The sequence below is a fragment of the Chlorocebus sabaeus genome, chromosome X (genome assembly GCF_047675955.1).
Source record: "Chlorocebus sabaeus isolate Y175 chromosome X, mChlSab1.0.hap1, whole genome shotgun sequence".
In the NCBI taxonomy this organism is placed as follows: Eukaryota; Metazoa; Chordata; class Mammalia; order Primates; family Cercopithecidae; genus Chlorocebus; species Chlorocebus sabaeus.
The window spans coordinates 134,747,927-134,761,362 of NC_132933.1; positions in this window are offsets into that span (position 1 = coordinate 134,747,927).

Genomic DNA, 13,436 nt, shown 5'->3' on the forward strand with positions numbered 1-13,436 from the left:
CAGCTCCTCCTTGTACCTCTGGTAGAATTCAGCTGTGAATCCATCTGGTCCTGGACTTTTTTTGGTTGGTAGGCTATTAATTATTGCCTCAATTTCAGAGCCTACTATTGGTCTATTCAGGGATTCAGCTTCTTCCTGGTTTAGTCTTAGGAGAGTGTAAGTGTCCAGGAAATTATCCATTTCTTCTAGGTTTTCCGGTTTATTTGCATAGAGGTGTTTATAGTATTCTCTGATGGTAGTTTGTATTTCTGTGGGGTCAGTGGTGATATCCCCTTTATCATTTTTTATTGTATCTATTTGATTCTTCTCTCTTTTCTTCTTTATTAGTCTTGCTAGCGGTCTATCAATTTTGTTGATCTTTTCAAAAAACCAACTCCTGGATTCATTGATTTTTTGGAGGATTTTTTGTGTCTCTATCTCCTTCAGTTCTGCTCTGATCTTAGTTATTTCTTGCCTTCTGCTAGCTTTTGAATGTGTTTGCTCTTGCTTTTCTAGTTCTTTTAAATGTGATGTTAGGGTGTCAATTTTAGATCTTTCCTGCTTTCTCTTGTGGGCATTTAGTGCCATAAATTTCCCTCTACACACTGCTTTAAATGTGTCCCAGAGATTCTGGTATGTTGTATCTTTGTTCTCATTGGTTTCAGAGAACATCTTTATTTCTGCCTTCATTTCGTTATGTACCCAGTAGTCATTCAGGAGCAGGTTGTTCAGTTTCCATGTAGTTGAGCGGTTTTGATTGAGTTTCTTAGTCCCGAGTTCTAGTTCGGTTGCACTGTGGTCTGAGAGACAGTTTGTTATAATTTCTGTTCTTTTACATTTACTGAGGAGTGCTTTACTTCCAACTATGTGGTCAATTTTGGAATAGGTGCGATGTGGTGCTGAGAAGAAAGTATATTCTGTTGATTTGGGGTGGAGAGTTCTGTAGATGTCTATTAGGTCCGCTTGGTGCAGAGTTGAGTTCAATTCCTGGAAATCCTTGTTAACTTTCTGTCTCGGTGATCTGTCTAATGTTGACAGTGGGGTGTTGAAGTCTCCCATTATTAGTGTGTGGGAGTCTAAGTCTCTTTGTAAGTCTCTAAGGACTTGCTTTATGAATCTGGGTGCTCCTGTATTGGGCGCATATATATTTAGGATAGTTAGCTCTTCCTGTTGAATTGATCCCTTTACCATTATGTAACGGCCTTCTTTGTCTCTTTTGATCTTTAATGGTTTAAAATCTGTTTCATCAGAGACTAGGATTGCAACCCCTGCTTTTTTTGGTTCTCCATTTGCTTGGTAGATCTTCCTCCATCCCTTTATTTTGAGCCTATGTGTGTCTCTGCATGTGAGATGGGTCTCCTGAATACAGCAAATTGATGGGTCTTGACACTTTATCCAATTTGTCAGTCTGTGTCTTTTAATTGGAGCATTTAGTCCATTTACATTTAAGGTTAATATTGTTATGTGTGAACTTGATCCTGTCATTGTGATATTAACTGGTTATTTTGCTCATTAGTTGATGCAGTTTCTTCCTAGCATCGATGGACTTTACATTTTGGCATGTTTTTGCAATGGCTGGTACCGGTTGTTCCTTTCCATGTTTAGTGCTTCCTTCAGGATCTCTTGTAGGGCAGGCCTGGTGGTGACAAAATCTCTAAGCATTTGCTTGTCTGTAAAGGATTTTATTTCTCCTTCACTGATGAAATTTAGTTTGGCTGGATATGAAATTCTGGGTTTAAAATTCTTTTCTTTAAGAATGTTGAATATTGGCCCCCACTCTCTTCTGGCTTGGAGAGTTTCTGCCAAGAGATCTGCTGTTAGTCTGATGGGCTTCCCTTTGTGGGTAACCCGACCTTTCTCTCTGGCTGCCCTTGAGATTTTTTCCTTCATTTCAACTTTGGTGAATCTGACAATTATGTGTCTTGGAGTTGCTCTTCTCAAGGAGTATCTTTGTGGCGTTCTTTGTATTTCCTGAATTTGAATGTTGGCCTGCCTTACTAGGTTGGGGAAGTTCTCCTGGATGATATCCTGAAGAGTGTTTTCCAACTTGGTTCCATTTTCCCCCTCACTTTCAGGCACCCCAATCAGACGTAGATTTGGTCTTTTCACATAATCCCATATTTCTTGGAGGCTTTGTTCATTTCTTTTTCTTTTTTTTTTCTCTACACTTCTCTTCTTGCTTCATTTCATTCATTTGATCTTCAGTCATTGATACTCTGTCTTCCAGTTGATCGAGTCAGTTACTGAAGCTTGTGCATTTGTCACGTATTTCTCGTGTCATGGTTTTCATCTCTGTCAGTTCGTTATGGCCTTCTCTGCATTGATTATTCTAGTTATCCATTCTTCCATTCTTTTTTCAAGATTTTTAGTTTCTTTGTGCTGGGTACGTAGTTCCTCCTTTAGCTCTGAGAAGTTTGATCGACTGAAGCCTTCTCCTCTCAACTCGTCAAAGTCATTCTCCGTCCAGCTTTGATCCGTTGCTGACGATGAGCTGCGTTCCTTTGGAGGGGGAGATGCACTCTGAGTTTTTGAATTTCCAGCTTTTCTGCCCTGCTTTTTCCCCATCTTTGTGGTTTTATCTGCCTCTGGTCTTTGATGCTGGTGAGGTACTGATGGGGTTTTGCTGCGGGTGTCCTTCCTGTTTGTTAGTTTTCCTTCTAACAGTCAGGACCCTCAGCTGTAGGTCTGTTGGAGATTGCTTGAGGTCCACTCCAGACCCTGTTTGCCTGGGTATCAGCAGCAGAGGCTGCAGAAGATAGAATATTGCTGAACAGTGAGTGCTGCTGTCTGATTCTTGCTCTGGAAGCTTCGTCTCAGGGGCGTACCCCGCTGTGTGAGGTGTGAGGTGTCGGTCTGCACCTAGTGGGGATGTCTCCCAGTTAGGCTACTCAGGGGTCAGGGAGCCACTTGAGCAGGCAGTCTGTCCGTTCTCAGATCTCAACCTCCGTGTTGGGAGATCCACTGCTCTCTTCAAAGCTGTCAGACAGAGTCCTTTGCGTCTGCAGAGTTTTCTGCTGCTTTTGTTGTTGTTGTTGTTGTTGTCCCTAGAGGTGGAGTCTACAGAGACTGGCAGGCCTCCTTGAGCTGCTGTGAGCTCCACCCCGTTCGAGCTTCCCAGGGGCTTTGTTTACCTACTTAAGCCTCAGCAATCGCGGGCGCCCCTCACCCAGCCTCGCTGCTGCCTTGCAGTTAGATCACAGACTGCTGTGCTAGCAATGAGGGAGGCTTCCTGGGCGTGGGACCCTCCCAGCCAGGTGTAGGGTATAGTCTCCTGGTGTGCCCATTTGCTAAGACCCTTGGTAAAGCACAGTATTGGGGTGGGAGTTTCCCGATTTTCCAGGTGTTGTGTGTCTCAGTTCTCCTGGCTAGGAAAAGGGATTCCCTTCCCCCTTGGGCTTCCCAGGTGAGGGGATGCCTCGCCCTGCTTCAGCTCTCACTGGTTGGGCTGCAGCAGCTGACCAGCACCGATTGTCCAGCTATCCCTAGTGAGATGAACCCAGTACCTCAGTTGAAAATGCAGAAGTCACCTGTCTTCTGTGTCACTCGCGCTGGGAGCTGGAGACTGGAGCTGTTCCTATTCGACCATCTTGCTCCGCTCCCCAACATTGATGAATTTTTAAATGTTGAACCAGCCCTGCATATGGGGGACAAATCCCATTTGGTTGAGATGTATACTTTTTAAATACATTGTTGGACTTGATTTGCTAATATTGTGTCAAGAATTTTTGCATCTATGTTTATGAGAGATATTGGTCTATATAAACATTTTTCAGTTTCTTTATCTGGCTTTGGTATTAGGGTGATGCTGGCTTCATAGAATGAGTTAGGAAGTAGTCCATCTGCTTCTGTATTCTGAAAGAAATTGTAGAGGATGGGTGCAATTTCTTTCTTAAATGTTTGGTAAAATTCACAGATGAATCTATCTGGGACCGGTGCTTTTGGTTTTGGAAGGTTACTAATTATCAATTTGATTTCTGTAATAGATACAGGTGTATTCAGATTGTCTATTTTTTCTTATGTGAGTTTTGTTAGATTGTGTTTTTCCAAGAATTGGTCCATTTCATCTAGGTTATCAAATTTGTGAGTATAGAGTTATTCACAATGTTCCTTTATTATTCTTTTAATGTCATTGAGATCTATAAGGATGTCCCCTTTCTCACTTCTGATATTAGTGACTTGCATCTACTATTTTTTTTCTTAGTCAGGTTAGAAGTTTATTGATTTTATTGATCTTTTTAAAAAATCCAGTTTTTAGTTTTGTTTATTTTCTTCATTGATTTTCTGTTTTTGATTGCACTGATTTCTACTCTAATTTTTATTATTTATTTTCATCTGCTTACTTTGAATTTATTTGCTCTTCTGGTTTTCTAAAGTGGAAGCTTGGATTATTAATTTTAGTTCTTTTTTTCTAATATATGCATTCAATGCTATAAAATTCCCTTTAAATATTGCTTTCGCCAAATTCTGTACTGAACATATTTTGATAAGTTGTATTCTTATTTTCATTTACTTCAAATTAAAAAAAATTCTCTTGAGATTTCTTCTTTGACCCACGTATTATTTAGAAATGTGTCATCTAATTTCCAAGTATTTGGAGATTTTTCAGCTATTTTTCCCTATCGATTTCTAGTTTAATTCCATTGTGGTCCGAGGGCAGACATTGTATGGTTTCTATTCTTTTAAATTTGTTTAGGTATGTTTTGTACCTCAGAAAGTGGTCTATTTTGGTCCACGTTCCATGTGAGCTTGAGAAGAATGCATACTCTGCTGTTGTTGCTTAAAGTAATTTACAGATGTCAATTACATCCAGTTGATTGATGGTGTTGTTTCATTCAACTATGTCCTTACCGATTTTCTACTTGCTGGATCTGTCCATTTCTGAAAGAGGGGTGTTGAAGATTTCAACTATAATAGTGGATTTGTCTATTTCTCCTTTCTGTCTTATCAGTTTTTGCCTCACATATCTTGATGCTCTGTTGTTAGGTGCACACAGATTAAGAATTGTTATGTCTTTTTGGAGTATCAACCTCTTTATCATTTTGAATGCTTCTCTTTATCCCTGATAACTTATTTTGCTCTGAAGTTTTCTCTGTCTGAAATTAATATAGCTACTCTTGTTTTTTTTTTGACTAGTGCTAGCATGGTGTTTCTTTCTCCATTCTTTTATTTTAAATTTACTTATGTCTTTATATTTGAAGTGTGTTTCTTGTGGACAACATAGAGTTGGGTCTTCCTTTTGGATCAACTCTGGCTATCTCTGTGTTTTAATGGTGCACTTACAACATTAATGTTCAAAGTGATTATTGATATAGTCAGATTAAGTTTTACCATATTTATTACTATTTTCTATTTGTTGCCCTTGTTCTTATTTATTTATTTGACAATACAAATTGTATATATATAATTTATAACACATTATTTTGAAATATGTACACATCATGAAATGGCTAAATTGAGCTAATTAACATACATTACCCCACGTATGTTTTTTGTGCTGTGATGTTGCCCTTGTTCTTTGTTCCTTTTTGTCTTCCACTCTTCTGTATTTTGTTGCTTTTAATGAGCATTTTATATGATTCAATTTTCTCTCCTTTATTAGCATATCTGCTGTACCTCTTAAAACATTTTTTTTTAGTTGGTTGCCCTAGAGTTTGCAAGAGACATTTACAACTACTCCGTTAGTGCAGGTGCCTTCTAATAACAAAACAATCTTAATTCTTCCCTCTTACCCCTTGTATCTTTGTTATTATTCATTTTACTTATACATAGCTTATATAAACACACACACATAAAAGTATATAATTGAATACATTGTTGGTATTCTTATTTTGAGGAAACCGTTATCTATTAGATCAATTAAGAATAAGAAAAATTAAAATTTTTATTTTATTTTCACTTATTACTTCTCCAATATTCTTCCTTTCTTTATGTGGGTCCAAGTTTCTGACCTGTATTATTTCCCTTTTCTCTGAAGAACTTCTTTTAACATTTCTTGCAAGGCAGGCCTACCGGTAACAAATTCCCTCAATTTCTGTGCATCTGAGAAAGTCTATTTCTCCTTCATTAATGAAGGATAATTTCACAGGGTACAGAATTCTAGTTTGGTGAACTTTTTTTCTCAATACTTTAAATATTTCATGCCATTTTTCTTATTGCTTGCATGGTTTCTGAGGAGAACCAGATGTAATTCTTATCTTTTCTCCTATGTAGGTAAGGTTCCTCCCACACGCCCACCCCTCTGGCTTCTTTCAAGACTTTTTCTTTATGTTTGATTTTGGGAAGTTTGAAAATGAAATGCCTAGGTGTTGCTTTTGATATTTATCCTGTTTGGTGTTCTTGAAGTTTCCTGGATCTGTGGTTTGGTGTCTAACATGCGCCTCAGTTTCTTCATTTGTAAAGTGAGGATTTTAATAGCAGCTACTTAATGAGGTAGTAGTGGAAATTAAAACAAACTCAATACATGACAAGCACTTAGAATAGTATCTGGAATGTAGCCAGTGCTGTGTAAATACTAGCTAGTATTTAACAGACACTTGCCAAGCAACAGGCTAAGAGCTTTTCATACAGAACCTCATTTATGCTTCACAGCAACCTTGTTCTCACAATGCACCTTTTATTATCCCATTTTACAGATGGGGAGACTGAGTTTTAAAGAGGTTAAGCATCTTGCCTATAATCGCACAGCTAGTCAAGTGGAAGGTCTGAAATTCCTACTCAGGTCAGTCTGACTGCTAAGACCATGCCTTAAATTACCAAGGTAGAGCACCTCAGAAGGTGATCAGATTCCAGTGAATCTCTGTGGTCCCTCCAGAACTAAAACCCTATTGTATGAAGTCTTAAATAATGTCAGTATAATACTGTGATAAATTTCACAGGCTTGAGGGTTGGAAAGATTGCCTTTAAGCAAGTCAGGCACCCTCTCTGCTTCCCCTGCTGTTACATGATATGAATCCAAGTACCTTCCTTATGGAGCTGTTTTGAAGATTGAATGAGCTATTACATGTAAAATATCTAGCACAGAGCTTTGTAAGTGGTACTAGCACCTTTTAGGTACTCAAAAATGTTAGATAATGAAATAATAGTAATTTAGAGATCTTCTCTAGTAGCTATAGTTTTGGAAGGAGATGTGAAATGCCTTGATTTAGAGGCTCTCCAAGCTGTCCAGGGAGGAGGGCATATGGGAGGAAACTGGTCTGTTTTTTTTCTTTGTTTTTGAGACAGGGTCTTGCTCTGTCACTCAGGCTGGAGTGCAGTAGTGTGATCATGGCTCACTGCAGCCTCAACCTCCCTTGGGCTCAGGTGTTTCTCCTACTTCAGCCTCCTGAGTAGATGGGACTACAGACATGCACCATCATACCTGGCTAATTTTTTAAAAAATTTTTTGTAGAGAGAGGGTTTCAACATGTTGCCCAGATTGGTCTTGAACTCCTGGGTTCAAGTGATCCTCCTGCCTCTGCCTTCCAAAGTACTGGGATTATAGGGGTAGGCCACCATGCTCGCCCAAGGGAAGAAACTTCTGGGCTTGGTTATAATAAACTAGACTAACTTACATGATAGAAGCCAGCCTTGGGGCTGCACAAGAGCCTCCCTGGGCAGGAAGCTGAGATGTCTCTGGTATGTGGAAGATCTTATTTCTAACACTGGCAATCAGAAGAGAATCAGGACACTCCTGGGCATCGCAGCAGGGCTCTTATTTATGATCAGTCACATTCAGAGGAAGAATTCAGTGGAAAGGAGTATTTCCATCATGATTGGTACTGGTTAAATAGCGAGCAGATGGCCTTTAAGCGAGACATCAGCCATGCCAGACAGTGTTAGGACTGCCTGCTTTTTGAGTTTCTCACAGTGAAAGGGCTGCCACCATGATGTGACTTGGGCATAAAATCTCTTGGAACAGGGAAAGGGGAGATCTCTTCTTTGAATTAGAAGTGACAGCCTCTCTGGGGGCCAGACTTAGGGGACATGGTGTCAGAAGCAAAATTCCTATGCCTCACATTTTGAAGTGTGTGTGCATGCCTACAATTCTGTTACTGCCTTTTCAATTTCATCTAAAGAAACAGAATGGTTAAGTAGCAATTCTACTCCCCTTCCTTAGCTGCCCAAGCAGCCTTACCTCCAAAACTCTGTATTATAATCTCAAAGCCCCTTGCTAGCCTCCTCCAATTATTCCTGCTCACCACACATCATTCACTACAATGGCACTACTTTGGTTTTCAAATCTCTCTCTTCAGTTAATAAGCATGGCTTGTGGACACACTATCTTATAATTTGCAGATACATAGAAAAATGAGACAAAGTCCTGGCCTGCAGAGTTGAGAGTGCTGAGTGTGACAGGGACATTTAAATAAATTGTTATAGCACTATGTAATGACCTATGAGAGAAGGGTTTTAGTTTGGGTTTCTCCCAAAGCAGGCCCTGCAACAAGAGTGAGTGCAAGTGGTTTATTTGAAAGGTGATTCCAGGAAGTACTGGTTAAAGAAATCAGGTGGTTGAGGCAGGGAACATAAGAAAGTTGGTCAGGGCTAAATTTTAAGCTAGCTACTACTATAAGCAACTGGGTATTTCAATCCCCCCTGGGAATTTCTGGGAGACACTGTAAAAATGAGCCTCAGAGTTGTCCCCACTAGGGGGTACAAAGCTGGGGTGTTGATCCATCAGATCCCTCTTCATTGTTTGAAGGCTGCCTCAAGGGGCATTAACTCCCTAGCATGTACAGTTGGGCCCCTACTTGGGCCAAATGTGCTCTAGTGAGCAGACATAAAGCCCCCAGGTGGAGCCATGGATGTTCATAGCACGCTGCCTTCCCTGTAGAGGTGAATACCAAGAAAATGAGGGTAGGGTGCCAGCAGTATCTGCTAAAAGAATTGTGTCAACTTTACAGTGAGGGGACAAGGAGAGGATTAGTCAACAAAGATTTCATACAGAAGAGCTTTCAACAAAGCTCTTCTAGCCTTTAAGCGAGACATCAACCATGCCAGACAGTGTTAGGACTACCTGCTTGGGTGATCAACAAAGACTTCATAGAGAAGAGCTTTCCCAGAAGGAACGGAGGCACAGAACATTTGGAAAAATGCAGGAAGTTCAACAGAGCTGGCACATGAGAGTGGCAAGGAAGAGTGTTGAATGTGGCAAAAGTGCTGGCAGGTGGGCCAGGGTCACAGTCACCTCAGGGAGGGCCTGTCTGCCAAGCTGCGCTCCGGACTCCACCTCAAGATGCATAAAGAATCACAGGAGGGCTTTACAAAGAGTTGTGATCTGGCCACGTTTGCTTTCTAGAAACATCTGTCTGGCTATGGTACCCAGAACAGGTTGATGCTCCTTCCTGTTTGCTCCCTGTGGCTTTGTGTCTATTTCCTGTTGCTGTGAGCGCTATCCCACCAGTGGTAATTCATTCCCATTTGGCAGTTTCCCCAGCATTCCAAGAACCAACCTCATTGTGACTCTTCAGAGATGCCAGCACGAGCTGGGTGGCATCCTGTCCTCAGAGATCTGGGTTAGAGACCTATAGGGTACCTCCTCCAGGCTTTTAGGTTCTGATAATCCTCACCTCCTCTCTTTTTTCCCCCAGATCCCAGAGGCAGTCACTGATCCCTAAATCTCCTAACTCTGTGGCATCTCAGCATCCCCTGGGTCTACCTTTTTAGTCCTCCAACATACCTTTAAGCAAGCTAGCCTCAAATGCCCTGCTCACTTCTGGTGAAACAACCGCTGTGCTCTTTCTGCCTGGACCCTGACTGATGCCAGGAGGGACACATAACAGAGTCTCTGAGGAGCGGGCTTAGATTGGAGACCATTTGCAATCCATGAATTTGCGATCCACACACTTGCTTGATTTTCCCCCAAAGCTCTCAACAGCCAGGACTCAGGAATAGAGAAGGCAGATGTGGGGGCTGAACCAACCTTGAGGCTTTGTAGAGAAAGATGTTTAAGAGGGCACACAAGCATCAGAGGTAGTGAACTAGAAAATAGCAATGGCAGCAGCAGCAGAGATGATGATAATTTTGCATTTACTGTGTGCCAGGCACTCACTATTAAGTGCTTTACATATACTGTTAATTAACTTAATTCTCACTACAACCTTGTGAGTCAGATATTCTCCATTTGACAGATGAGGATACCGAGGCACCAAGAGGTTAAGTCATGTACCCAAGGTCAAATAGCTAGTAAGGGGTAAAATCGCTTTTTGAACCTGGGCGGTCTGCCCCCATGGTTAGGGCTCGTAATCATTATGAGGGGTGATTTTCTTGCCCTTGGCCTCTGTGATTCCATAGAAATATGGCGGAGTGCCTCCATGACCATCTGAGGCTTGGCTGTATGGTTTCAGAGACACATTTCTAAGAAGCCCTTGCAGAAAGAGAAAGCTGGCCTTAATCTATGAAGACGAGACGGAAGACAAAGGCCGAGAGGGAGGCCAGTAACTCCTGATCTGTACGTGCACAGATGGAAATCAGACAGAAGAGCAGAGAGTTTATCATTCTCTGAAAGCTTAATTAGGTCATTGGTGAGGACAGAATATTAAAAAAAAAATCCTACCAGCTAAAGACCTGTGGGATTTAATTCCCTCATTCCTGCTCTTTAGTCTTAGAATAAATGAAGTCTTTTCCTAGTAACAAAAATGATGTTTGAAAAATGATTGATTCTCCTAATGAGGAAAGAGAACAGCTGCCTGAACAGCAGATGTAACTTTTATAATCATTTCCTCTTCATCGGTTTTCTCCCTAATGACCCTGACACTGATGATAGTATTTAAGAAGGAGGGTGTGTGATGGGCAGAGGCCTGGAATGATCAGGAAGCTTGGGCAAAGAGGGAAACAGTTGGCCAGAGTCCTTCATGATCAGCTGCATTTTTAACAAGCCCAACGTTATGGCTGGTTCATCAGGCTGGATGAAAGCGACAGCGTTTGTGGCAACCCAACGTCCCAGGAGTGAGGGCCAGGCCTGGCAGAAAAAACACCTTTAGCTACCACATATACTTAGATCTGCTCTGACTTCACCAAGACTCTAGAGTGAACCGTCATGCAGAGAGGAGCAGCCCCACCAGGAAACATTTCACAGCAAGTCTGCAGAGAAACTGAAAGCTGGTAGCAGAGGCAGCAGAGCATAGTGGTTAGGAACATAGACCCTGCCAGCAAAGTCTGCATTCAAATACTGAATCTGCCGCTTACCAGCTGTGTGACCATGGACAAGTTTCCTAACATCTCTGTGCCTCAATTTGTAACTGTGTGACCTTGGGCGAGTGTCTTAACCTCTTCTTGCAGATCTTGTTGCAGATCAGTTTCATAATCTGCAACAAGAATATCTATTTCACAGAGTTGCTGAGGGAATTAAATAAGTAATTTTTTGTAGGACACTCAGAACAGTGCCTGGGATATGTCAAGTCTATTGATACATTTCCTAGTTATAACATACCTGACCTCCTCTTGGCAGAACTGAATCAGCCAAGTTTTTCTGCCATTGGCAAAAGTGTGATTCAGCAGTTTGTCTCCAATGCCCTCAAAGTTCCTGGACCTCTTTCTCTTCCCCTCACTTCAGTGGCGTGGGGGTCCCCACCCCTTTCGTGGTCCCCTCATTGGTCTCTCATTCTGCACAAATCTTCTACACCAATCTCAGGAGGGACTGAAGAACCAATGCATGGTGAGATGCTAGGGGTGGATGACGTTCAACATGTTCCTCCTCCACTTTAAATCAAGGGGCTCTGGTGGCATTCCAGGCACTGACCAGAAGTGATGGACCTCTTTGTGCCACTTGGTGCCCACTTTTACTGAGACAAAGTCTCGCTCTGTTGCTCAGGCTGGAGTGCAGTGGTATGATCATGGCTCACTGCAGCCTCGACCTCCCCAAGCCCAGGTGATCCTCCGCCTCAGCCTCCCAAGTAGCTAAGACTACAAGCATCACCACCATGCCTCACTAATTTTTTTTTTTTTTTTTTTTTTTTTTTTTTTTTTTTTTTTTGTAGACACGGGGTTTTACCATGTTTCTCCCTCTGACCTCAAACTCCTGGGCTCAAGTGAGGCTTTTTGGGAGGCTTGGCCTCCCAAAGTACTAGGATTATATGCATGAGCCACTGCGCCCAGCTTTGATGCCCATTTTGAAGACCAGTTTTGTGTGGACCCTTCTGGTGTCCCTCACCACAGCTCAGAAATCTTGAGCTTGTGATGTTCCTCCAGCTGGGATCCTAGACCCATACCACCACACACCTCCCAAAATTGTACTGTCAGAGCTGTTGTCTGTCTGGCTTATGAGCATAGCCATTATGGGTTCAGAAAATGCTGGAGGCCAGACCTGCTTAGTGATACTCTTGTCCACAAATCCAGGCAGCTGTCCCAAATTTGGGTTTGGTTCAAGTAGATGTAACTATCCCAAATGTTAAAGAGTAAACTTTCTTTTAGTTTTCAAGGCACTTATCTTCATTTCTTTTATCTCCATTTTGCAAGTGGAAAAAAAATCAGGCGTGGTTGTGTGTACTAGAAAACCTATCTTCAAGTGGGTTCGAAAATATGGGAGGTTTACTGGCCCTGATAAAGGAAGAGCCCAGTGGTAGGGCAGTGATCAGCTATGGTTTTGTGAAGATTCTGACTTCTTTTCTCTTGAGACTCTCCTGACTCTTCTTCCCCATGAGTGGCTTGATTCTAAGGCTGATAGAGGGCACCACAGCACACCTGGGGTTCAGAGCCACAACCCAAAACACCTGAGGAATACAGGAACCATCTTTTCTGGTGGCTCTATGTTTTTGAAGTTTCATTTAATTTTAATTTTTTTTTCTTTTTTTGAGACAGAGTCTAGGCTCTGTCACCTAGACTGGAGTGCAGTGGCACCATATTGGCTCACTGCAACCTCCACCATCGAGGCTCAAACCATCCTCCCACCTCAGCCTCCTGAGTAGCTGTGACTACAGGTGTGTGCCACCACTCCTGGCTGATTTTTGTATTTTTTTTGTAGTGATGAGGTCTCGCTATGTTGCCCAGGCTTGTCTTGAACTCCTAGGCTCAAACAATTTTCCCACTTCAGCCTCTTAAAGTGCTGGAATCACAGGTGTGAGCCACCATGCCTGGCCTTCTTTTTATTTTTAATTGACAGTTAATAATTGTATATATGCAGTACAATGTGTTTCTGATACATGTATACATTATGGAATGATCAAATGAAGTTAATGAACAAATCCATCACCTCAAATACTTACCATTTCTTTGCAGTGACATTTAAAATCCACTCTCTTAGCTATTGTGAAATATACTTTATTATTAATGAAGTTACCATGTGGTGCAATAGATCACCAGAACTTATTCCTCCTAACTGAAACTTTGTACCCTTTGACCTTTCCTGTTCCACATCCTCAGCCTCTTAGTTCTCTAAGTTCCACTTTTTTAGACACCACATGTAAGTGAGATCATGTGGTATTTGTCTCTCTGTGCCTGGCTTACTTCACTTAGCACAGTGTCTTCTAGGTTCATCTATA